This window comes from Corapipo altera, unplaced genomic scaffold (assembly GCF_003945725.1).
Source record: "Corapipo altera isolate COAL_440 unplaced genomic scaffold, ASM394572v1 22, whole genome shotgun sequence".
Taxonomy (NCBI): Eukaryota; Metazoa; Chordata; class Aves; order Passeriformes; family Pipridae; genus Corapipo; species Corapipo altera.
The window spans coordinates 8,278,433-8,305,659 of record NW_020884886.1 but is presented as its reverse complement, the minus strand read 5'-3'; the positions used below and the strand labels follow the sequence as shown (position 1 = coordinate 8,305,659).

The 27,227-nt window shown below is 36.6% G+C and overlaps 1 protein-coding gene across 6 annotated transcripts in view; it reads left to right on the top strand.

Annotated features, from left to right (window-relative positions):
* Nucleotides 1–27,227, top strand: part of KCNIP4 (potassium voltage-gated channel interacting protein 4) — a 407,041-nt gene that overhangs the window by 276,088 nt on the left and 103,726 nt on the right. The window lies entirely within an intron of this gene.

Sequence of the window (27,227 nt, the reverse complement as noted above, 5' to 3'; positions counted from 1 at the left end):
GCTGCCTGCTCCGGGCTAGCAGCTGCCTGCTCCGGGCTAGCAGCTGCTGCACGGCCCCGGGCCGTGGCCGCTGCCCCCGCCCGCGGTGGAGGGGGGGAAAGCAGCGAGGGACCACCCCAGCCCTGGCCACAGCGCCCACCGCGGCTGCCCGAGGCCAGGACCGCAGGGCCCCGGGCCCAGTGGCTTCCCTCTTCAGCCCTCGTGGCTCCAATTTCTTCTACACAACTTTTTTTTCCTGAAATATGTTATCACAGAGGCGTTACTAAAACTTCTGATTGACTCTCCTCCTGGTCAGAACCAGGAAGTCTGTCCTGGAACTAACCGTCTTCGGCTGAGGGGGGGAAAACCACATACACCCATGGCATTCTGTGGGATAACACAGTGAAAATCAATTAATCTACATATATTAATAAAGGAGTTATTTCATTTATTCAGGTCATTATTTTTCTTACTCATGTGACATTAGCAATGGACTAAGAATTAAAAGAGCAGAACAACGCAACTGAGGTGTTTGGAGTACTTTTTTTCCCCCCAATGGACAATCTTGTCAGAAACCCTTGTGCATTCTAAAGATCAACCTGCTTATTTCTCTGACAGCGTTTTTGGAGGAACATAATAAAGAGCAAGTTCTTGTGTACTGTACTCTTTTTGCTTAGCAATAGCAAAACCAACTGCTTCTGCATTACTGGTTAGAAATGTGCATGTGCGCTCACACATCCTGCAAATAACAGATAAGCAATGTAGTGTTAAGCAGGTTTTATGGAAATAATGTGGAAATTTGTAGGTTAAGGGAAAAAAAAGTGGAACAGAAAGCTACTGGTCCATGACCATAGGCCTCCAACATACTTTCTTGAGATTCTCACAAGAGTCAGTAAACTAAAAGCAAAAGCAGACAGAAAAAATTCTTTTGAGGAAAAGCATATTGTTCTGTTAAAAATTGGTAGGCATAGACTCTTTAGTGTTTCTGAGAGCAGAGAAGGGACTAAGATTGGGAAAATAACTGTGGAAGAAATGCTTACTTTTTAGTTTTATTTTTCTTAAACTAAAGCAGTGACAAGCAACACTATGAGGTACCAAGAGAACCTCTGAAGTCAGTGAATAGGAGACCTATTTTCCCCATTGGGTGGCAAGCACTTCTCAAAACAAGTTAGAACAACAAAATTACATCTAGGTAATGTGCCTTTAACAGATGAAAAAATATATGCTTTGATATATCTTTAATTTTCTAACATTGATTTAATTGCCTTTTATCAATTACTGTTGATTTGCGGGGGTGGCAATTAGTGTCCTCTCTACATGAATTGGTAAGAACTTCTTTGCTTTTGTAATTTACTTTAATATTTTGTAATAAACATAATTAGCTAGCATCCCTTGTAGCATTTCCAAATATATAAATGTCTAGTCTCATTAATATGAGCTTTTGATTTTGGTCTGTTTTGATCAGGACTGTGTTTAATATTTGGAGGTTTCAGTCACAATCTTAATTTATTCAACAGGAAATTACTTCATCTTGCTACTTTCTGGAATGAAAATTATTCTACCTGTCCATCTCGAACCTCAATACTTTAAATACAATGAAACATTTGGTTCTGCTACTCTGTTATACTCCTGTAATCTAGATGATCTCTAAAGATGATTGTAAAACATGTCAATAAGACAGCTGTAATAAAAACAAAACAATGATTGTGAATTTCTTTGAAAATTAGAAGTTTTTTCTAACAAAAAGTTCACCTTGGACTACGACCTATACTCTTATGTAGACTGCAAAAACACAGATTAGGAATGGGCCTTGGAAACTTTTAGAAGGCCATGCTTTTTGCTGAAGTATTCTGTCAAATTATTTGGATAAATCTTTGATCCTGCAGCTCTTTAGGCAGTAACACATCTCTATTGTGCTCTCCAAGCTGTACTTGAAAGATCTAGCAATGTAGCCAGGCATCAAATTCAGCCTAGAGCTCTGTACTTGTGTTCTTTTCTGTCTACAGGTAACTGTATCTGAAAGTATGGTTGCACTTGAAGTGTTATATCAAGGAAATCACAGTTTGGATTTGTGGACAATAAACTGGATTAAAAAAAAAGTCCCTCCTTGGATGCCTAGGCTTAGTGGATCATGGGTTGTGTTGTACCTGGAGGCTGATGATAATCTATTCTGAAACCTGTCCAGTTTCACAGCTTCATCAATAACCCACAAAGAAATGTGCTCTCAAGAGGTTTGCAGGTGACGCCAAAATCGGGTGAGCTGCTCTTTGGAGAAACATAGACAGATTGGAGGAATGAGACAGCAGGAATCTCGTGAAATGCAATAAGGACAGATGCCAAATCCTGCACTTGGGAAGGAATACATGCTGAGGAGCAGCTCCATTGGAGAGCATCTGGAGGTCCTGGTAGACAGCAGGTTGAATGTGCTCCCTGGTACATTGCTGTCTCGAGTAAGGCTGGGCTAGGAGCATTAACAGGAATGGTCACAGCCAGCCGATTGACAAATGTGACTGTTACCCTCCTGGTACTGTATCCAGAGTGCTGCATTTAGTTTTTAGTCCTCTAATACAAGGTACTGATAAAAAGAAGTGAGCTCAGTGGAGACCTTTAAGCTAGTGGGGGGCTAGAGCATTTGTTTCTTAATATTGTCATAACTTGGTATGCTAACTTCTGATAGAATCTAGACTCATTTGCTAGTACAAAGCAGAAACACATATATCTCCATTCTTCACAATAGCCAACATCATTCCTAGTGTCTTATTTTGCAGGAACTAATTTAGAAAGTTCTATTTAAAATTAATTACATTTGTGCTGTAAATGTGAGAGAAGATTCTGCTTTTTCACCAGGTAAAATTAATTCCATCATTAATTAAATCTCTTGTATTAGTTTAGAAGAGGATTTCATCTGTGGCTGTAGGAAAGTAACAAAACCTATTTGCTCTTGTGAAGTTTCATCTGATGTTTGCACTGGTTTCACAGTTAATTTACCAACAACCACTTTTTGAGATCAACAGCATAGGAAGCTGCCATTAATTCTGTAGTAGAAGCTGACCTCCAACCATTACCATCATTTCTTGGTGTTACCTATGGTCTCTCTGCAGGGGGAAAGCAGATGTTTCTTCAGCTGGATCACAGCTGTTTGTAACAGCCCCACTGCCTTCATACCACCCATGGCACTGGGAGATCTTTCATAGCCTAAAGGCTATAATATGGAGAGAGACTATGCAGAAACCATCCTCAATAACCCTTCCTTCTCCCAGGCAACACAGGGCATATTTTGAAGCATGTCAGCCTGCATTCCTGCAAGCTGAGAGTATGCAGCCATTAGTGTGCTTTGGCTTGACTGAGTGCAAGTTGAAGAGCTGTGTTTGACAGCAGGAATAGGCAGAAGCAGGTTTGCCTGATCAGGAGAGCAGAAAGAGTGGCCTATGAGTGATAGAGAATGCAAATGAACTGAAGAGAGGAAAGAACAGTGTTATGTGGCAGACATCTATTCTTAAGGGGGTGGGTTTGACATGAAGCGGTTTGGGTTTTCCTTAGGAAATTTATTTTGTTGGAAGTCTGCTAGCATCTCCTGAGGGTGTTAATTATTGTGCAAATGTAAATTTTTTATGGTATAAAATCATAGGATAAAGAGATTTGATGTAGGATTAATGCTCCAGTGTCTCACCTCTGTATCATAACAGCAAGAAAGTGTATTTTAAGCATCCCTTTTTCCTTCATATTTCCAGGGCATGTATCCCCCCCATATCATATATTTCTTACAGAAAAATAAAGTTCACTTAACTGGTCCATGACTGTAGGAAGTGTTGCCTCTGCACTACTTTCCATTAATGAACTCTTTTAAAGCCTTTCAGTCTTCATCATTTTCTGGTTTTGCAGACGTAAGCCGATGGGCTTGCCAGAAAGCACTTTCTTTTTTCTTTTTTCTTTTTTTCTTTTTTCTTTTTTCTTTTTTCTTTTTTCTTTTTTCTTTTTTCTTTTTTCTTTTTTTTTCTTTTTTCTTTTTTCTTTTTTCTTTCTTTTTTCTTTTTTCTTTTTTCTTTTTTTTTTCCTAAAAAGAACTGGAGGGGAGGGATGCAGGGGAATGCAGTCATGGCAGTATGAAGAGGAAGAAGGAAGTTCAAAAAAGTGTGAGGGATAAAAAGGGAAGGGCTGCTTCTATAAAGAAGCTGATGCTGTTCCCAGCATGGGCATTGTCCTCATGGTCTGGGTCATGGTCCCACAGGACCTGAACAGGTGTGCTGATGAAAAGAGTCACTGTCAACCATCTAGATGTCACCACGGAAGGTAATGTAATGAGTAAGGTTTAGGAAGTCAATCCAGAAATTCTAGTCAGGAACAGAGGGGCCAAAGAAAGAGAGAGAGAGAGAGAGAGACCAAAATTGGGTACAGCCAACAGATACAACCATGATGCAGTTCAAACAAGATGCCCAAACTTGAGCCAAACTGGGCTGTTTAATTTTGTAAAATTGGGAACCATTAGGTGTGCTGTAATGTATGTGGCAGAGCTCTGCAGGATGCTGTTTTCACATCCATAGCTGGGTAGAAGGCCTTGGTGGTTGATAGGAGTGGCCTCAGGTGGTGATGCTCCCTGTCCTGCTGTGGCTTCTGCAGTGGCACCTTCAAGGGAACCAATAAGTTTCAACAAGGAAAGCAGGTTAACAGGGACCTTTATGAGATCAAAGCACAGAGAGCAGGTTTAAAAAAATTTTGAATGCTAGTCATAGTTCTTAGTGATAAGAAAAATATTTTTAATATAAATATGTAATTTGCGTCCACTTTGTTTTTCTTTTTAATTTAATTGGCATGCTTAGGTGCAGAAAGCTGGCCATCTTACAGATGGGATGGCCACAAATGGACCTGCAGTGCTTTTTCTCTTGGGATCATTTCAGAGGACAATCTTGATCTTTTAAAAAAAATATCTAATGGACCTCTCTGTCATAATGTTATTTGCTTTTTCTGTTTGTTCTGAAGGACTTCTTTTAGTTCATGATCCATTGGAGAGGTTCAGTAGCTACATATGTAGCAAATACAGCCCTTGCCTTGAAAAAAATTGAGGCAAGATGCACTCCATTAAAGTAACTCAAACTACAGCTGTTTTACTTATGAATGAGTATTGAAAACAGAAGAGTATAATGTACTTTAACTAAATAAATATTACATTTTGGTAATTAGATAGTTTGGCTTCGCTTTTCAGGAAGACTTCCCCTCACTAGGTATAGGTATCATGGTGAAAGAAAAACAATGTATAAATAAATGCTACTAATGTGAATAACTTGTTTTACAAGTATAAGTATAGTGGAGACTCTTGACAGACATTTATGTGTTGAGTCACCAGTTCATCTGCTTACTAGTAAATGTAATACAAACTAGAGCAGAAAATGTCAATTAGTTTCATTGATAAGCAGATCACATAAATGAAGGTTTGCATGTCTGTGCAGAAAGCAATCTCGTGTTTGCTGTTCAAGATACACAATGATTAAGAATTGTGGTATCTAAAAGTTTGTGTTACTTAGACAACACAGACCTTAGAAGCGGAAACTTACTCTCGGATGATACCAAATTATGTAATGACTGAACTATTGGAGAAAATATTCACAATACTTGTTGTCATCATCTTCATAAAAGATGTAACTTCTCAGCTCTATCCTAAAATACAGTTACTCATCCCTTAATGTAACAAAACAAAAATTGAGCATGTATGAATTATACAGTTTTAGACTAAAAGTGGCTACTTCCACAAATAAATTAGAGATAAAATTTAAATTATTACTTGGAGATAGCTATTGTAGTAATTTTTAGTTCTAATGGGAAATAAAAGATCACGATACTGCATTTGTAGATAATTTTCAAATATGAATATTAATAAATATCAACTAATCATCAGATACATGTAGTAAAATTAAGTATTTTTGCACCACTAGTAGTTAGTATCATTTTTCTGCTATAACAGCTTCTCTTGGATGACAGATTTGGGTTTATTTGTGGGATTTTTTCCCTCCTACCTTCCCCCATGGTTCATCCTGGTTCGTCCATCCTGGTTTGCATGAAATACATTGCTACAAGTTGGTTTAGGTTGGATGAAGCAGTACAGATGAGGAACTGGCATTTTCTGCCTAGTCTGTGACTTGTGACATTGTCTCAGGTGAGTCACAATGCCTTCTCTGGCCCTTTGTGATCAGCATATACTGATTATGCTGCACTTGTAAATGAACACAGACAAACTAGGGAGAAGGTTTATGACCCTTTAGATACACTGCATTGAATGGTGACATAAGTACATAATGTATGATAAAGTGGCTGATTTCAGAGTATTTATTGTTATTTATCTGCATATTAAATTGCTCACTAAATCCAGTCATCCTCCTCTTAGCTTGATGTATGTAAGGTTTAAAAAGTCTTTAAGTGCATGACATTATACAGTGTTATATTAATGCACCTTTCAATATAATAAATGAAATTTGGGGGAGTTTTCATTCAGTTTTGCTTTTCAGGCTCTGATAGCTGGTTTTAGCTATTTTTTTTGTTCATTAGTTAGTTAATAAATGCTTTTTAGCAACTCTTAAGCACCACATATAGTGTTTTAGCATAATTTTCAGCTAGACTGTTTGACTACTGTGATACCCAGTAAAAGGAAATTCTATTGATTTACTTTTCCCAAAGACTTGCATCTGCAGAATACTCTATTGCTATGACCTCTGCATCTTTACTGTTCAAGAGATTTATTAAAAAAGCTGGCATGAAACAGCTCAGGCAGAAGATTTTCAATATGATTTTACTCATGGCTTTTGTAGCTATAAACCATTGTGTTTGAAAAAAAAAAGTATACAAACTTACCAGGACAAAACTTGCAGTAATTTACCAGAACTGGATATTTAGTCATAAGGATATAATTGATATAATTGCTACATATTTGCCGACATTTCCACTAATTTCACTGTAATGTGTTTGATGTATGCATTTGAGTGTGGGAAAACAAGGTGCACTCTTTTTTTCCTGGCACCCCAGTAGGAATTAGTTTTCTTTTTCCTGCTAACACACAAAGGTACTAATAAGAAAGCTGTATTATAGTAGGCTGTGTAAACATTCCTAAAAGTACTTCTGAGATCTGATCAAAATCCACTTTTTTTTTGTTCCTGTATCTTCCTGAGGCCCTACAATGATAAATGAGTAAGACCAAAGAGGATATGGTGGCTTCTCTGAGATCATAAGTTAGATTTGTGGGAGAAAGATAGTAAACACAATAATTCAAAATCCTTTCATATTGTAGTCAAACTAGATCTCAGAAAGTTGCCTTTTTCTATAAAACAGCATAACTTCAATACACAGATCAGCAAACTAAGACCAAAAGTGAAATACCTCACTCAGAGATAGGCAGAAATTCTGGAGTACAAATGCAGAAAAGAACCTAAGTCTTTTAACACAGTTTAAGTGTTCCTCTCATTAAGCAACCAAAACCTACCTTTTCGTCATTATTCTTGTTCCCTAAGGTCACACATTTTGTAACACTTAAAAATTAAGTAGTGAATTGTAGTGGGGTTACACCTTACTTGTGATTGGACACCAGTGGTGCGACTCAGGGCTCAATCCTGGAGCCAGTTCTGTTCAATGCATGTATCCATGATCAGAGTTCCACGCACCATTATCAAGCTTGCAGATAACAAACTGGGAGGTGCCATTGACTCTCTTGAGGGATGAGAGGCCCTGCAGAAGAATCTAGATAGGTGGGAGCATTGGGCAATCATCAATGGCACGAAATTTAGCTAGTCCAAGTGCCAGATTCTGCATCTGGAACAGAATAATGCTGGGCACAAGTATAAATGAGGAGAGGACTGGCTGGAGAGTAGCCCTGCAGAAAGGGTTCTGGCAGTGCAGGCTCGACAGCAGCTCCTGGCAGCCCAGAGGCCAAACCCCATCCTGGGTTGCATTAAACATGGCACAAACAGCCAGTTAAAAGGTGATTATCCTGCTGTATTCAGTGCTGGCATAACCTCACCTGGAGTGCTGTGTGCTGTTCTGGGCCCCACAATTTAAGGAGGATTTTCAAGTGCTGGGATGTGTCCAGAGAAGGGCAATAAAGCTGGCATAAGGGGCTGGAAGGCATGTCCTGTGAGTTGCAACTGAGGAATTTGGGCATGTCTAATATGCAGAAGAGGAAGCTGAGGAGCAGGATTTTAGGTTAACATAAGAAAAACAATGCTAATGAATAGTAACACACATTATGCCACCTGGTCTAATGGAAGGTTTCCCTGCTCCTGGCAGGGGGTTAGAACTAGATGATCTTTAAGGTGCCTTCTAAGCCAAACCACTGTGTGGTTCTGAGGCATTGTTCTCTGTACTTCTTGAGGAAGAGAAGTGGATTGAGAGAGAGATCAGAGGGGCTAATCTCTTCTCCCTGGTATCCAGGGATAAAACGTGTGGGAATAGTTCAAAGCTGCACCAGGGAAGTTCAGACTGAACTTCAGGAAGCATTTGTCTGCTCTGAGGGTGATCAAACATTGGGACAGGCTTCCCTGAGAGGTGATTGAGGCCCCAAGCCTGTCAGTGTTTAAGAGGCATTTGGACAATGCCCTTAATAATGTGCTTAATTGGTTCAGCCCTGAATAGTTCAGTAATTTTTTATTTTCATGTTTTCCTGAAATGATTATTGAAGAGAAAAGTGGATCTGGTATAGCCAACCATTGTTTCTTTGACTGAAGTTTTCCAGCAATATATTTATTAACAGCCATCCTCTATGAAGGCAAAGATACTCCTGGGACTTTATGGATTATTGGAATGGCTCAAAGCAGCTGCCCACATTTGAAGTCATGGAAACAATTCTTTAACTTTTGCCTGCGTCTGTATAGCTCTTACATGGTGCATGGCTTCTTCTTGTCAGAAATTTCTCAGAATTTACTCTTTATAATTATTTTGCTAATGTATTAGATTTAATTGGACCCTCACTGCCTTTTTTTTTTATAACAGTAAATATCAGAAGGAGAGTTATGATGTTTACTTACTTTTTTTAGTACCTATCTTGTCATTGAGGTTCACTGATGAGACAGTCTAGGGGTTTGACAAGGATTTGTGAGTCTCCTGGTAAGTCATAAAGATGAGAGAGATTTGTTGTCCTCATTAACACCTTGTCATGCTAAAGGTTAGATGTTTCCTTCACATCAGTTATAAGACCCTATTGCCAGGCAGCAACCACTAAAGGTGTCGCCTTTTTTTTCCTCACAATATCAAGTCAGTTGTGATAACAATTAACACATCATTTGCAATTTGTTAAAATCATTTATAGTCCTATTTCAGGCTGATTGTCTGTGCTCTTCCTTTGAATTAAGTTAGTTCATATAGTTAATAAAATTCAGAAGCACTAATATGTTAAGATTTATCTGCAATTTTTCGTATCACTGATCATGATTTTTTAAATTTTTTTTTTTTCTTTTTGAAGTTCTAGTAAACCATATAAACTTTTTGTCTTCATTGGAAGTTTTGGACAGTTTCCACCACACCAACCAGTGCAGCAAATCACTGTTTGCCAGCTATGGCTCTCTGCCTGCAGCCCTTTCCAACAACAAATTTCCTTTTGAACCATCCATCAGCAAAATACTGGCATGAAATTAAATGCATCTCCTCTCAGGCAGCATTGAGATAGTGCTACTGGACTGCAAGAAAATCTTGACAGCATTTCAGAATGTTTTCTTTGAAAATAGTTATCTCTTTTTTTAAATTAGAATTATGGTTTCAAATGACTACACACTGATTGTAACTCCTGTGTAATGTTACCCAAAGGTTCACCAACAGAAAACATTGTAATTTAGTTGATTACTGAAGTAAATCGTAAACCAGAACACAGATATGTGCATGTTTTTCTCTTTTTCCAGTGGGTCCATGTCTTTACAAAGCTGACAGACCTCTCTACCAATTTTGTCTATGTTTTGTAAAACTTGTATTTCTTGCTACTGAGGTAGTTCTCTGGTCAGTCAGATAATTTCTATTTATAACTGTTGTACAAAGCATGTAAATTATGCAATACACCAGGAGGAAAGTGTTCCTATCTCAGATGAGAATCTGAATTTAAGATGCATACCGTAGCACACACAGCAAAACCGCAGCGTGGAAATAAAATTTCATTAGGAAATAGGACTAATAAATAATGTAGTTGATTAATAATCATGTTTATATTTTAAAAAGAATATTAATAAGTAATCCACAGTAATAGCCAAAAAATCATTCAAGAGGCAGCTGAGGCATTTCTGCATTGTTGTTTAAATCATTAATACAATGTTGGAAGGTATTAATTTAGGTGGCATTGTGGTTATCACTTATTTCAGGTTTGCCCATATCTGGAGATATAAATTAGATTACGAATTCATATTATTTAAATGAATTAGACACCAAACTTCCATTAATAATCAAAATATAATTCATACAGCCCATATAATCATGTTTTTTGTTAGGGTATATGTTGATGGCACAATCTCTAAATGCAGCAGGTGAAAACATTAAGTTAGTTCAAACAAGAGAAAAGTTATCATTGATAGCTGTGTCCAGAAATTCATGCACTTCGAAGATTTCTTTGCGATATTTAGAAAAATGAAATCAGGAAACAAATGGTTTGAATTGGATTGCTCAGACTTTTTATACTTTAAGACAAAATAACTCTTTGGTCTTTTCTATCAGGTCCCATTTATCATCCTAAACACATCTTAGTACCCTTTCCAGTTTTGAGACAATTGAGCAGAGAAGTCAAGAGGCTCTCTCATAATGAGAACAGTGGAACAGCCTTTGAGCAAAAAGCAGTGTTTGAAAGCTTTGATTGTTCTAAAGAACAATGTGTCAAACATACCATACCTGTTCTCAAAACAGCTCCGCTAACAGTGATTCTGCTTCTCTGCCTCCATTACCCAATGTGAAACTTAGCCCAACAAGGATGATCCACAGAGGCAGGATGTGTGTGAAATGGGAATAGAATAGATGGGTTTATGAATGTGTACATGTCAGCTTACAGTGAAATACCAATCCACTCTTAGAACAAAGGAATTTAATTATAAAATGCAGCTAAACAGCTGCAGAAATCTTTCAAACATAATTTATTAATAGATGTGATTTTTTTCTTGATAAGTTGTATTACCTATTCTCAGGGATATTTCGTTCTCTAGTGATTGTTTTTGATATAGAAGATGCAATGGGAAAGTATAAAACTAATGCATTATTAAAAATATATTTATTTTTCTTAAGCTGCTTTTTTTCTACTGCATCATCATGGCTAGGCTTCGCGAACGAAAATTTGGGGAATTTCTACTGCCCAAGACAGTGAAATAAGGCTATTCAAAAGTGTATTTATGAAAATCATCAGTATAATGCAGCAGCAGGAAAGACTGCGTTTGTATAAATATGGAGATGCTGCTGGTAAAACAGCTGGGGTTATTGCACTTTATGTAGATTAATAAAATTTGAATGCGCACATAATTATATTAGTAATAAGAATATAGAGAAATGGAAACAAATGTTTGAAACTTTGCACAGTTCCAAGTCAGTATTTTACAGTGAGTGGTGAGGACAGGACTTTTCTCCACAACACTGTGATCAAGTTTCTCTTCTACATTTGTTTAGTTCAATGCCTCATGAAATTTAAGGCAGTTTGGCAATGGACTTGCTGGAATGCATGAAAGGGTGTGATAAAAAGCCTCTAAGCCATTATAGCAAGTAATCTTTCCTACTATATTGATCATGCTGGTTTCTGTGCTTAAATAACTGTACTAGAAAAAGAAATAACAGCCTAATAAAACATGCCAGGATGCACACTAAATGTGCTAGGAGATTGGCTATTAATGACTAAAAATTCTAGCTGATTAGACAATTGTCTGTTGAATGTGCTTTTGTATATATCAGCAGCTGTGCCCAGACCTCTGCAAGAATGTTGTTGGTTGGAAGTTAGAGGCCTTACATTAATATAAAGTTGAATCGAAGTCTACTTGAATCAGAGTAAAAGGCAGAGACTATATCAGTATTAACAAGTACCAGAAACAGCCTGGTAAATTTAAGCTTTTTTCTTCTTCTTCTCTGAGGGCCAGTAAGAAATCAGTGAAAACTGAAACATCTCAAGGAGAAGAGATTATTTTTTCTTTTTTGTTTTTTGCATCTTTTAACTATCCTCAGTCAGCTCTTACTGACTGCCTGTTTCACTCTGCCCATGTATTAGCAATACAGTTGCAAACCCGAAACTAGTATTTCCTGATTTGTATTTAATGCTTGAAACAGCATAGCCTAAAAGGATCTGTTGGTTTTAACCTCATTGTAATATTCTGTATGCAAGAATAAAAGAAAAAAAATAGCATTTGCTTTTCCTATCAGTTACCTTAGTGATCATTAGCAAATATGCCATTCTCACAACTGGTATTCAGCACAACAGCTTGCTACCTACAAAAGTAGCTTTCCTTATTAGCAGGTGGCTGTACCAATCAAGTCATTTGCAGTTGCAGTACTTACCTAGCAGAATATATGAAAAGGAAATGGCATAATGCTGTGACACAACTGCACTGCAGCTATCTTAGCAGAGATTAAAAGGTACACAGTAAGATGTAAGCCCACACCTTAGTTTTGCTTACTTTGCTTTATTAATTTGGAATAAACTTGACTAAAGCTTCTTAGAAATTTGTTAATTTCATTAAAGATGTATCAGTTTCTAAGCAAAGAGAAAACTTTACTTTCTTCTATTTCATATAGGAATATTTCCATTTGAAGTAAGATTTTTAATCTCTCTACTGCTGCCTCCACTATACAGAGCTATGGCCAAAAACCAAAACAGTGACAGATAAAATATGGCTGAGAAACTAACAGGATTTTGTTTGTCTTTTCAGACAGCTCGATTCTTTGTTGCAAAGACACCTTAAGAAAAAACAGACTTAATATAGTTAAGTTATAGGAGGGTCAATACTTGTCCACACTGGTAAATGGTGCATTCTGGAGTCAGAGTTTATTCAGAAGAAAAACAGTAGCATGTTACTGGGAGAGGATGTGCGGTATTTAGATAAGTCTCCTTATAAAGGTGGATCCCGAATGTCACCAAGGGCTTCTTTTCCCTTACATCTGCAGGGCTAGTAAACATTGTTGACTTGTTGACTGGATATAAGGTCTGATATATACACATGGATTTTATTCAAAGTATTAAATTATAGGGATTTGTAAGCTAGTTGTCTGGAGACAAAACTTATTAACTTAGAAGGAAGAACATCCTATTTTAATTTAAGATTTTTTACTTCAAGATTTTCATCAGCTGTCCCTCACTGACAAATGAGGAAGTGACTCTTGAGAAGGGAGGGGTATACTTCAGTGATGCTTAGCAATTCCAACATTTTTTTAAAAATAAAGATAGGATCACCAAATCTTAGAAAGTTGCATGGTCTTCCTTGGTTTGAACTAAACCTTCAGAGGTTTTTACAGCCAAACTACTTGAAACTGTTTTTCTACCTCACTTCTGTTTTTTTACTTTCCTTCAGTGCAATTTTGTAAAGCATAACCAGTTTTATTTTGCTAAGCAGAAGAAATGAACCAATGAATTAAAAAAGCACAAGCAGAACTGTTGATGTGTCAGCAGTGGTGTCTCATGTGTCCACAAATGTATGGAGTGGAAAACTCCAAAGTGTTTTTATCTCTTAGCATGAAAAGGCTTTAATTGGGGCATTGTGATCTGCAAACAGATAAAAATACAGTAGTGGTAGAAGGAAAAAGTAACTGATCAGCAAACACAATGAAGATATCTGCCATTAAATTTAGAATCAGGTTGGTATTTGCTATTCATTATAAATTGGTTTGCAACTTGGGGGGAAAAATATCGAGATTTAACAGATGTAGATAGTTACTCACAGAATCCTGGAGGCACAGCTAGAATGATTGCAGCTGTATAGGAAAGGCTGCTCTTAGTTCTCAAGGAAAAGAAAACAACAGATAAAAGATGGCAGACTGATGAAAGTGGCATAATATTTTATGGACCTAAGTTCCCAAGATATTTCAGTGCAATAGCAATATAAATCTTCTTTGATATTTATTCTGCAGTTGACTAGCATTCCAAAAATGAAAAATGGGTTAACTTCTGTCTATTACAGTGTCTACAAACAGATTGCTTGTAATGCACAAGTATTCTGTGGTCATCTTATAAGCATAGTTGTTGCTTAATAGGACTTAGTTCTCCCTTCTCAAATATTCATAGCATATTTACTTCTATATTGTAGGTTATTGTGAAGTAGAAAATATTTTCTTAGACTCCCCTATTTATCAGTAGTACATGTGTTAACTTTGCTTTAGAAGATTTTTTTTTTTTTTAAATACTTAAGGGTATGATTGCAGTGTAGCCTTGAATGGGAGCAAGAGCAACAGCATCCATGTAAATGCAGCTCCTGAGAGAAAGTGTGGGAGATTTCTTCCAGCTCTTTCCTGAATATCTTCATGGCTAGTCACAGTTTCTCTAGCAGCTCTCACTCCCCAGTGAGCTGGCTTTGAGCACAGGCAGCTAAATTCCTGGACTGGAGAAGACACTCCACATGTGCATCCTTGAATCAGGAGTATCACATTAAGGACCTGATATTTTAGTCCACAATTTCTTAAATGTCCACCTTGAGACATGTTATTTTCTAATTTTCCTGGGGTTTCTCCTAACTGTTTGTTTGCTATGATACTGTGATACAATCAGTTTATTTTACAAGTTTGAAAAAAGTATGCTAGCATAGGTGGATGCATTTTTATTTTTACACATGCTCTTCCTTAGTCTCTAAAAGTAGGCTTTAGACGCCAGGTATGTATTTGCCTACTGTTAGGCTCCATGTTTCGTATATACTTCCACATTTTGTTTCCAAATATTGCTTATTAACATCCTAGAGGAGTTTGGTCGAAGTACAGTAGTACATTTAGAAATGGAAAAGGCCTGCACAGGTTATATATAGTTCATCCTTGTCTAAACGGAGTAAATGTTTATGATTAGTTTGGTTTTTTCTGTCTTGAGTCTAACAAACTTAGCAGCATGTTAACATTTTTTTTGTTGTTTTTCTTATGGAAAACCAAAATCACAACTGTCCCCTAATTCATCATCTTAAAGATGACATTTTTAAACTTTAAACTGTGAAATTCTAGTACTAGATTACAGTGTCATGAATTAAGGACACGAGTAATCTTGCCCAAGTACAAAAGGCTGGTTTTAAAAAGATAAGTCTTAAGTACACAAAAATCCTGTATCTCCTAAGAGAAATCACCAATTTTATGAGATAACTATATGGAGTAGGGATTGATATGTCGGTATATGCAGTATTTGAGTTTTCTGAAGTATATCTCATGTTATATTTACATATATACATTTATATACATATAGGAGCAGTGTTTGTTTAAAGGTTGATTTTTCTATGTGTTAAAATTCAGACATTTGCACAGAAATGTTATTTAAATTGTACAGAATGAGAACAGGATAAACAACAGAAAACCTCCAAATTTGAACCAAGAAAGTCTTCAGACAAAATTTCCTTTAAAAAAAGTGCACACAAACTTGAAAAGCTTTTCCTAGTATTAATTGTTCTCTTACTACTGTTTTTTAGTCATTTTATATATCAGGTCATGACTCTGGATGAAAAATTATATTCAGCATTTATTTTACTGCTGGGCAGTTGAGAGCTCAGGGCACAAAATGAAAATAATAAGGTGAAAGCCAAACTCTCACTCAAAGTGTGAGTCACTTTTTAACTAAAAAGAGTATATTGTATCAAATCACTGGAGTCAGTGGCCAATAATTGCTTCATAGGATGATGTGCAGCTATGCCTGGGACCATTTGTCTCGTTTGAATCTCTCTTCTTTGCAAAACCCCTCTTGATGTTTTTCAAAATGCTGCAGATACCCCTAAAGCATTAGACATTTATCCCTCATAGTGTGTGGTATATCTGCTTTTTCTTCTTTTGCTTTAGGAAAGCTGTATTGCAGAGATCATTGAACATATCGTTAAGACTGTGGATAGGGATGCAGCTGGGGTCCAACATCTGGATCTGGTACTCTGAGGGTGTCCATGACCCTTTTCCTCTTCCCACAAGTGGGATAAAATTCCCCCTCCTGTCAAATATGGTCTGAGAACTTCTATTCACCCTTACTGCTTGTCAGCACAAGGCATACTCTGAAATATACTGACTTAACTATCAGAAAGTTTGGAAAAGCAAAAGTGAGCTGAACATGCCTAGATTATGTTAATTTTGTTTTCACTGGAGATTAACAGTTGCAAAGAGGCTGAGGTTGTTGAGACTGTTCCTTTACTTTTGTGTCTTGCTTTTTCACAACTTTCCTTTTGCTGCTGTGTATTCCTGAAGAGTTTAAAACCACCTTAGTTTTCTGTCACCTAATCCTTTTATTACTAGCCTCCTTCAGAGATAGCCTGTGTAAGTAGTACCTTGGAAAAAGAGAAAATATCTTGAATTATTTATTTTTTAAGAAAAATCATAATAAATATTTTTTTTAAACTTAATTATCCATAAAGAATGTCTTTCCAAACACTCTAGTGTATACTGGGGTTTTGGATGGGGAGAAATTACTGTATGTTTTCAAATTGTTTAACTATTTTAACATTTCTTCTCCACCTACAATAAAAGGCTTTATAGTTCTTAACTTAATACCACTGAGAAACTTCTTTGGGGACCAGTAATTCCCTCTCTCTGCTAAAAGAGAAACTCAGTTCAAAAAATAAGGCAGCAAGTATTGCTTAACCTTTACTGCAGTTGCATTCCCTTTCCCCCCAAACAATTAAAAGGGAAGGAAAACAACCTTCTGGCAGTGAAGGAGCAAGACAGACACTGCATTGTATTAGTTTGTGACTCAGAGCAGATACCTTATGTATCTCTCTGGTAAATTAGACAGTGTAATTTACTAAGAAGAAAAAGTGTACTAGACTTGAATTCACCAAGAGAATTTACTGACTGACCTATAATATAAACTTAACTTATTCCTTCATCCAGAATACAAATTGGAAAATCTAAGGAATATCTTTCAGAGGTAGTAGTCCTATGAGCATATCTTGTATACTTATGTTAAGAAGTGTAAATCAGGATTAATCATAAAACATGTTGAACATACAAAGTTGGACTGAACTGTAGTTTTTTCCTATTGTATGTGAGCGTAGGGTCTGTGTATCTCTGATCCTAAGTAAGGAATGCTGTTGCTGCTTGGCTGCTGCTTCTTTTTGCATCCATCTGGTATGACAGCAAGTTTTGACTACTTCTTGCAATATCTCTGTGCTGGTTATGTCAGCTAAAACCTGCCCAGGATTTATTTCTTGGCTTGCCTGGTCTTTCATCATTACAGTCTGGCTTTTATCCTCCTAAGCCTGCACAGCATTGCTAGTCTTGGACTACAACCTCACTCAAAAGTGAAAAGAGCACTGCTTGTAAAGTACCTTGTGGACAGTCTCCGCTTTTTGCTTGTTTGCTTTTTTTGTCAAATTTTATTTTGTCTGACTTAACATTATCTGTGAAAGATCACACAGTATCAGATAAGCACTAAAGCAAGTCCAGAAGGAACATGCTAGGGACAGGGCAACAAACTGCCAGACCTGTTCAAGCGGCCTTGGAACAGCCTAATTATCCTCGATGTGCTTCAGTGAAAGACAGCATGTGTTACTGTCCCTATTAGCAAAGAATAATCTCTAAGAATAAGTTTGAAAATATACATTACCCAAAACAAGCATCATTTGCAATGAGGGCTGAGGTCTGGGCACACTCTTGGGCTACCTCAACTGAAATACAAGCTTGTGAAAGGGAAAGGGATGCTGAAGTTTATTTGCTTTTGAAAAATAAAAAAGACAAAATGTTATTAAATATTTAATATTTTTATAAGAGGAGGTTGTTAATGAAATGCTAAGGCTATGATTGGCTTTCCATTAGACAGTCTGGCTCATCTAATTGAGCTCTACCTAAAAACTAGTTACTAATTTTTTTCCATGTAAGTGTTTTGCCTAATTAGAGTGAGTTCAGAAAAGAGCAGCATGATTGGAAAGCTAGGGAAATTGCTTCTTAGGAGATTAAAGAAATTAAAATTCATAGCTTGGTGCACAGATGATTATTGGGGGGAAATTATTCCTGAAGTATTAATGACAGTAAATATTCTTCATCTTAAAAATGGCTGAAAATGGCTTTAAAATGGCTTAAAAATCCATCCAATTCCAAATCATTTTGGTTTATCACGAGGAAGACATGCAGGCATCTCACTGTGGAATTTGGGTATGACCATATGCATGTCAAGAAGCATGTGAAAGTGTATTTCTCATGACCCACAAACCTGCTGTGCATAATGGAATATCTGCTCATCTAAGCTATAAGCATGGACCATATAGAGGTTGTCGTAAACCCTGCAAAGCTACTGGAGAAGAAAAGATTTGATCCCTGCAGCTGCATAACACACTCTAAAGTGGTGTCTAAAGTTTTGTTGAAGATTCAAGATAGTGTACTTCTGTATTTTGTTGCTTCCCTCATTTCAGCATCTACAAGAGTCTCATGATGCTGTGCTTAGTTGGATGTTAGTGATTCCTCAGGGAAAATCTGTAATGTTCCTTTTACTTACTTAAGTGATAAGGCATTGTAAGCTCATTACTTCTTTCAGGGTTTGGTTTTATCCTGATGCTGCTTTCAAGATTGCCAGAACAGCAAAATTGCTGTAGCAGAAAATTTTTCATTGCATTACATGGATCCTCAAATATCACTGTAGGTTTTTACACTGGATTAGGGCTGTAAGCCAAGAAAAAATTGTATTAGGAGCTGAGAAACATCAAGTTTTGCCAGTTCTTTCAACTCCTTCCCAATAAGTTTTTTTCCCTCTCTCTCTTTTGTGAAAAAAAATGGGAGTCTAACTCACAAAAGCTTTAAATTTCCTGAACTATTAATACTCTACCTAACTTATACTTTTAATGGTGGAATTATAAGGCATTAGAAGCCTCTGAGATTCCCAGAGTGAAATCTCTGAATGAAAAAAAAAGCAAAAAAGAAAAAGCAAAACTCCTTTACCTTTCAGTATGGGAATTACATGCATTTATATCCCTCTATCCTTGTTCATTTTCCATTGTTGCTACTCATACCATTTATCAGAAGCGAACCTATTCAGGCCCTACACCAAAGAAAAGTGTCCAGAAGCATGGAGAGATCTGGCCCTAAAAGGTTTATTCTCAAGTGTACTTGGAATTAGATTTAACCCTAAAATTATTGTCCATAAAAAGGAGTCAAATTGTATAATATGAAAAACTAGATCAGGTGAAAAAGATTCTGCTTAGGAAAGGAAGTTCTAAAATGTTATTGAAAGGGATGTAAATCACAGAATCACGAAATGGTTGAGGTGGGAGGGGTATCTGAAGGCTGTGGTCCCACAGCCCTGCTCAAACAGGGCCACCTACAGCCTGATGCCCAGTACTGTGTCCAGATGGTTTTTTAATATCTCCAAGGATGTCTTTGGTCCTGACACTGGGCACCACTGGAAAGACCCTGGCTTCATCCTCTTTGCAAACCCATCAGGTGTTGATCTACATTTGATGAGATTCCCTATGAGCCTTCTTTTTTCCAGGTTGATCAGTTCCATCTCTTTCAGCCTCTCTTCATAGGAGAGGTGCTTGGGTCCCTTAGGTACTTTTCAGGCCCTTCACTGGCTTTGTCCTGGATGTCCATGTCTCCCTTATACTAGAAACTGGGCACAGTAATCCAGGTGTGGCATCATCTGGTAAATGCTTTTTTCTTTTTTTTTTTTTCAGTGATAAATAAAACAATACACGATTACATGCTAGAGAAGCTGTTAATAAATGAGACAATAATATATAAGCAAGTGCTGTGGACTGATTCTGAATATTACATAATTCTCAGTGGTAACTGCATGTTGCAGATCTTTGGTCAAATCTGTGCATATTTTATATACAGTATAAGTCTTATTATATACACCTAAGGGACAAAATCAGGATTACAGCAGGTTTTTTTAATGTTTCTTGAATGTGCTGCAGCCGTGTAATATGGGTTAATTTATTGTAGCTCATCTTTATAGGACAGATACACTCATCTTTTAACAAGTACATCAAAAGTAGAAATATGTCAGCCACTTCAGGCTTCATTTATAATACTTTCCTGTTGCTATGGCAAAAATACAGTACTTCACCTTTTGAAAAGCCAAGGAGAGAAACAGAACATTTTTTGTATATGGGTTATTCTATATCAGAGAAAGACAGGTGCTTCTCAAGAAAAGAGCTTGTGATGAGTAGTGATGATCTTATGATTGTGGTTAATAATGCATTTATTTTTTTCTTTAGTTGCTAACTATTCATTGAACCAAACGCCAGTTTTGAAACAGAGGTGTTGTGCAGGATAGGTTGAGGATTTTAAATTGATAGATGTTTGCTTTGGAGGCTTGGATGATGACTATTCCTGCTGGTTACTAGAATATTAGCTTTTATTACTAGCATACATAATTCGTTTTCTCATCCGTCACCACAGAAAACACCTTTCCCTTTCTTTAGGAACTCATCTGAGGTCATCTAAGTGCACAGTCCATAAAAACACAGCTTCCTAAATGTATGGGCAAGCATAAGTGGATATACTCATAATTTGGTTAACAGAAAATGACTGAATATAGAGCTGTGAATGCTGCTACTCTGTTCCATCATTTCTACCAGCTAGAACTGTAGGACTCTCAGTAGTTCCCTGTTTGCATAAATAAAGTGGTTGATAATGGCATTCTCTTGCTTCAATGTATAATTACAAAAATAGTAGTGAAAGAAGAAAATCAGCAGGTCAGACATTGCTATTAGCATTTTAGTTCCAAAAGACTGAAGAAGATGAGGGTAGCATAGGCAAAAAATTGTGTTTTGTTATAAGCAGGAAAAGCACATCCTAGTGTAGTCAGAGGAAGGTAGGTCTTTACAGCTAATTAAGTAGTTGGGTGTGACAGGCCCATCGTAGTTCCATTATGCTACACTTCTCCTGTGTAGACATACATTTATGCTTACAAATTTGGCAGTGACAATTCCTGCTGCAGCAAGTATGATTTAGTGTAAAAAGAAAAACAAGTCTGTAGGCTGAAGACACAGTCACATAATTTAGAGATAATTTCATTTGTCAAACAAGCTAGTGGGCTTTGCAGTAAAACAAACCAGAATTTGATTACTGTCTATTACTAAATGTAATTTAACCTTGTTTAGGAAACATATAGCTGCTCTGTAATGCTTTGCTACAGCTTAATAAATTAAAATGCTACTGTTACTCCCATGGACATGCCATTTAATTTACAAACCACTTGCACACTAGCTATTTTAAGCATATTTTTATAACATGCTATATAAATTAGTTTTTTTAGACAAATGAAACCACCTATAGCTGTTGTGTTGCGGGGGGAAGCTGGTAATGGTTTTCTTGTGGGATTCTTTTCAACTCTTGTTTTCAGATCAGTAGTGGCATCAGTCCTTTGATTTAGATCAAAGCAAGAACAAAAGCTTCTTAGGAGCAAGTGAGAGTCAGAAGGTGAAAATGAAGAGAGGGAAAAAGTAATGAAATCCCACACCATAGCCTAAACCAGACTACTAAAATGCGTAAATCAACTTTATATAGCTTTAGCTGTGATATTGTTTTACTGTAATTTACTTATGAGCTCAAACCTTCAGATGCTTAGGTAGTGTATTTTCTCCCTTGATTACAAACCAGTGAATCTTATCTTGCCTGTACAGGTGCTGAATTTTTTATTTCTCAACCTATATTTTCTTCTAGTCATTAAAGATCTAGGGCACTTAGTGTAAATATTAAAGATGATATATGATGCCTGAGAAATTTAATCTTGGGTAATTACACTCTACCTTGCTTTTCTAGCTACCAAAAGTTTCCCTGCAATTTTGGTTGAATAAGTAATCTGCTACTGCAATATTTTACTCTTCAATAGCTGCAGTGCTGACAAGATGAACACTATGATTCCATACATTAGCCTCATTTTTCTAATTATTTTAAGAAAGTTACATGATGTTCTGTGATTAGCTGTAGCAGCCTACACAAGAGGTCTTGCATTCAAAATATATGAATTCTTTTACCTTGACAATAATTCTTGAAAGCATATGTGTCAATTAATTGCTTCTCCTGGTTCTTGAAATGCTTTCCCGTGGACATAGTTTTCTTCTGCAGATCAAAGATATGAAATTTTCTGTGTAGAAAACTGTATATTATTGCCTGTAAGCAGATTTCTTACTGGCTTACTAATAGGAGATTAAGTTCATTATCTACCAGATAACTTTCCTAATAAGCTCAGATCTGGCACAAACAAGAAGCTGAAGATAAGCAGTTTGTCTGACCTGTACATAGGTGCCCTTTCTGTGTTTATTTGACAGTTTCATTCTCTTCTGGCTGACTGACATGTCCCTCTGGAAGAAGAGAGTACAGAAAGAAGGGCAGCTAATTAATACTTCCAAATTTTGTTTCTATTTCTAACTCATCTGCAGTTTCCCTTTTCAGATACATTGGGGGAAAATATCAAATAGAATCTAATGAACTATTACTGCTAGCCAATTAAGACACACATACACATACATACACGCACACACACTCATGCATAAATTAGTTACAATACTGTGAATATTTCATCACCTAGGAAAGCAGTATAATTCAAGCCAATTAATGCATACATCCTTGCCTTGAAAACTGTTCCATTTTGATCAGCCCCACCGTACATTAGACGACAGCAAATCCAGAATGTCTGCACAGAAATGAAAATCATTATAAGTATAAAGAGAAAAACTAGAGAAGACTGATACTGTTTACAAGCAGATGTTAAAATATAGTGAAAAGACATAAACCACTTCAATGTGTTTGGGATCAGGTAGTCTCTCTGTAAGAGTCAGAAGAAATTGAAAAGATTAGGAGTTTATAAATGACAATAAAATCTTCTTGTAAGCATTAAAATAAAAGTAAATAAAAATTATGAGGACTAAAGCAATTAAAAGAAAATATAGATAATTTTACTGTACTAATTACAATGGTAGGTTATAGTCAAAAACTAAGAGTTGACTGTGATTAAACTAGTTTAGCGATATATATAAAAAGTATGATAATATCAGATAATTTTGAAAGAACTAGGTAATCATATAAAATTATAGGGAAATTTTATACTCTAATACACTAAGCATTGAATTATTATTTAGGTATTTTTAGGATTTCAAAATGTTTTATTCCTTAATTGTTCAGTTCTTAGCATCCTGTGTGTTAAGCATTTGCTACTTCTTTTGATGTATTAAATTAGGTGGAATGTTATTTGTTTTCAAATGGCAGATCTTCTCTGCTCTTAGTCAGCTTTGAAATTATTAAAATTTAATTTCCCATATCTAAGTTTTATATTTCTGAGTATTTTTTCTTCTTCCAAGAAGTAAGGGAAAATTGGTGGTATTCTACAAGCATTCATCAATCAGTTCCAATATTTGCATAGTACCTAATACACTGTCATATTTAAGTTGTCTTTTTTATATTATCTGCATTCCACACCTAAATTATTCTATTTACAATGCTTAGAGCAACCAGTAATTGCTTGGGATTGTTTATGGAAGAATGTTAGGGCTCCAGAATGGGATTGTTCTTCTAATTTAGGCATATCTACTCTATCTGGTTCAGAACTGACTTAGCATCTGTGCTTCCAGGGAAGATATATCTCCTACGGCACTTCAGCACAGGTTCCTCTTGTCTATTTACTTTGGAGAGAAAACCTTGTACTTGTTTTTGTATAGAAATCCTGGGTTCCAGCCAAAGCTCTCTGCACAACCATGCTGATGTTCTTCTCCACTGGCTCATCTTTTGGCACATAGGGAACAGCCTGCTCCTGTAAGACGGCCTCCTTAGAGCACACTCAGCTTTCCTGGACTTCTTTACTCTTCAGGACTGCCTCCCAAGGGTCTCTCTCAACCAGTCCCCTAAACAAGCCAGTTTATGCCCTCCAGAAGTCCAAGCTAGCCATTCTGCTGATCCCCCTCCTAAATTCTCTGAGAACTGAAAACTCCGATTTTGTGATGGCTGTGCCCAAGACGGCATCCATGCACCATATTACCCACCAGTTTACACACAGCAGGTCCAGTGAGGCATCTCCCCTCACTGACTCCCTCACCAGCTACGTCAGGAACTGTCTTCCATACACTAGGAACCTACTAGACTGTCTACTCTCTGCTGTGTTGTATTTCCAGAAGACATTTGGTAAATTAAAGTCCCCCATTAGAACAAGGACTAGTAATCATGAGACTTCTCTCAGCTGCCTATAGGATATTTTGTCTGCTTCTTCATCCTAGTCATATGATTTATAACAGATTCCCTTATTGGCCTTCTCCCTGACTCTTACCCATAGATGCTCAACCCTATTGTCACCATCATCAAACTCTAAACAATCTAATATACAGGGCTACCCTGCTGGCTCTCCTTCCTTGTCTGCTTCAGATCTTTGTGGAGAGGAATTCAAGGCCAGTGGAATTTTATGTTTAGATAGGATAGCTTCCTAATACTTTCTAGTACTTCTTTTTTTCCCCATCCAACCTAGTGAAGAATTACAAGGAAGTTTGTGCAAACTTAAAATATATTGCTCAATCACCACCAGAATGCATTGCAAAGTCAAAAATGAAAGCTGGAATTAGGGAGCAATGCTTGGATATTACAAGCTGTCACCCCCTGGTTTCAGTGTTTTATGTAAAAGACAGTTTTTCCTTTTCTATCCTTTTGATGAAAAATTCCTTTTCTTTCGTAGAATCATAGAATTGACTGGGTTGGAAAAGACCTTTGAAATCATCAAGTCCAACCCTTGATCCAACACTGCCGTGGTTACTAGACCATGGCACTAAGTGCCACATCCATTCTCATCTTAAAAACCTCCGGGGACAGTGAATCCACCACCTCTCTGGGCAACCCATTCCATTGTCTGATTATTCTCTCTGTAAAAATTTTTTTCCTAATATTCAAGCTAAACCTGCCCTGACACAGCTTAAGATCGTGCCCTCTTGTCCTTTGAACAACTTTTAAAATTTGTGTCAATAGGGGCACACCACATGGGTGTATCACATGAGTATTTATTTTTAAATAATTGAACAAAATATGAAGTGTGAGAGAGAAATTACAATTTACTATTAATTTAGGAAGGGATCAGAATACAAAGAGGTGCCCTATATGTAACAGAATTTTGTTGTCTCCTTGTTTGAGATTGATTTCATTTTCAAATGTTTTGAGGGGTAGAATTTTTTAATTGAACCACTTCCAGAAGAACTCACCTCTAGAGGTAGCATTGTTTTATTCTGTTGCATGGTGTATTGCAGGAAAGATTTCACATATAATTTCTTTTTCCTTTCCACATAGTTTCTTATCCTTACTGCTTTAATTTCTAGAGCTAAGGCTTGGATATCGACAAAGTGTGGTTCCCCTAACTTGGAGAACTATCATGAGAAACAACAGGAAAAGTCTACTTCTTTTTTAAGGAGGTAGTCTTTGAAGTCAGTAATGTTACATTAATTGAAATGGATGTTATTTTTTAACTTAAAAATTCTTCCATAACTCATTTGGTGTCCAAGTACACTTGGCCCTTAAAACTCATCAAGTTCATAATATCTGTCTCTTTTAATTTTTTTAAGAGATCCAGGTCTTCTTGTGTGAAAGCAGAAAACAAAACCCTGGCTGTGGCTGGGACCACTTCTTGCTGAGTGGCTTTCTGTGACTGGGTTGGCACATTCAGAGGTGGAGTAGAAGGACCTCTGCTCCAAAAGTAGGCAACTCAAAAATGCAAGGTAGCCTGAATGTGCTGCATTAACAGAAAATGTCGACTGATAGATTTCTCCATTTTAATAGTTTCCCTGATACCATTTATTAACGATAAGTAGGACCTCTTCCACCTTTATAGCACAATTTTTTGTGTTATATTAGGATTATTGGTTCTGTAATGCCTGTAAAACAATATGGGTCAAAGGTCCCATCCTGGGATCACGTTAAGCCTGGAAGTATTGTAAATATCCACCATTTGATAAAAAGAACACAAAGTTGAGAAAAAATAAAAAGTGAATAGGAATAAACTCAAGGAAAAAAAAATAGAAGTCAGACATGAGAATGACTTAAGATGAACATGTAAGAACATGTTCATGTTCTTACAAGGAACATGAAAAGGAGAATGGAATGGCTAGAAACTGTAAAGAGGAAATGAAAAGTTACTTTTAAGATGAATAGAACTTAACAGGAAAATTTATTGGATAGTTATTGTAGAATATGTGGCGAAGGTAATGACATATTTGGAAAGTGCAAATTTGAGATAGTGTATTTGGTTTGATTTTTTACTGTGCTTTTCTCTTGAACATTGTTTTAGCTTTACAGATTAATAGGAAACGAACTGACATTCAGATTGAGAGCATAAGTAAATAATACAGAACTCATGACGTTCTAGTACTAAATACCCAGAAGAGTAAAATCAAAGAATATTCTTTCTTATATATTGGCCAGATATAACCTAAAATAACTGAAGTACACATGTGATTTTTTGAATGAATAAAAATATGGAGATTCTGTATTCCTGCCTGTATCTGTGGGTCTAGTTAGTTACTGTAATTCAGTGCAGACAGCCTTCAAAGAAAAACAAAAGAAGCTTATAGTAAATTGTAGATTACATTTTTCTTTCTCTACCTGGTAGGCCATAAATAATAGATTGTCAATGTTACAATTTGGTTTATGATAATTTGAAATTCTAATGACTTTCTGAACAAAATTAAAAGTATCTGAGCTTCTCAACAGTTAGTAAATTTTTTTTCTAATGCAAAGGTTTTAGCAACCTAAGATGAGAGGTTGATACCAGACATCATTTATGAGATTCTCTTTAGAGTTATAACATATGTCTTTAGTAATAAGGGTGCCTAAAATTACTTTTTTTCTGAGACTTCGCTTCACTTTATTCTATTGCCTTGTATACCAAGTGGACAGGATTTATTAGGATTTATTTAAATTATTAGAGTCGGAAACAAGAACAAGCATTTAGGTATAACCTTATTTATGCATATGCTGCATAAATATTCTTCAAAACCTATTCTTCACACTGGGTATCATCTTGGTAATCACATTAATAAACACAGGACAATTAGTTTTATACAGACTGTCCAATAAATCAACTGGGATTCTTTTTCCCCTGATGCATAGCCTGGGCAAGATCTTCTCAGGAGCTGTGCAAAATACCTAATACCCATTCATGTGTATTAGAGTTTGGGGTTCAGCACTTCTAAGTTCACATCCTGAGG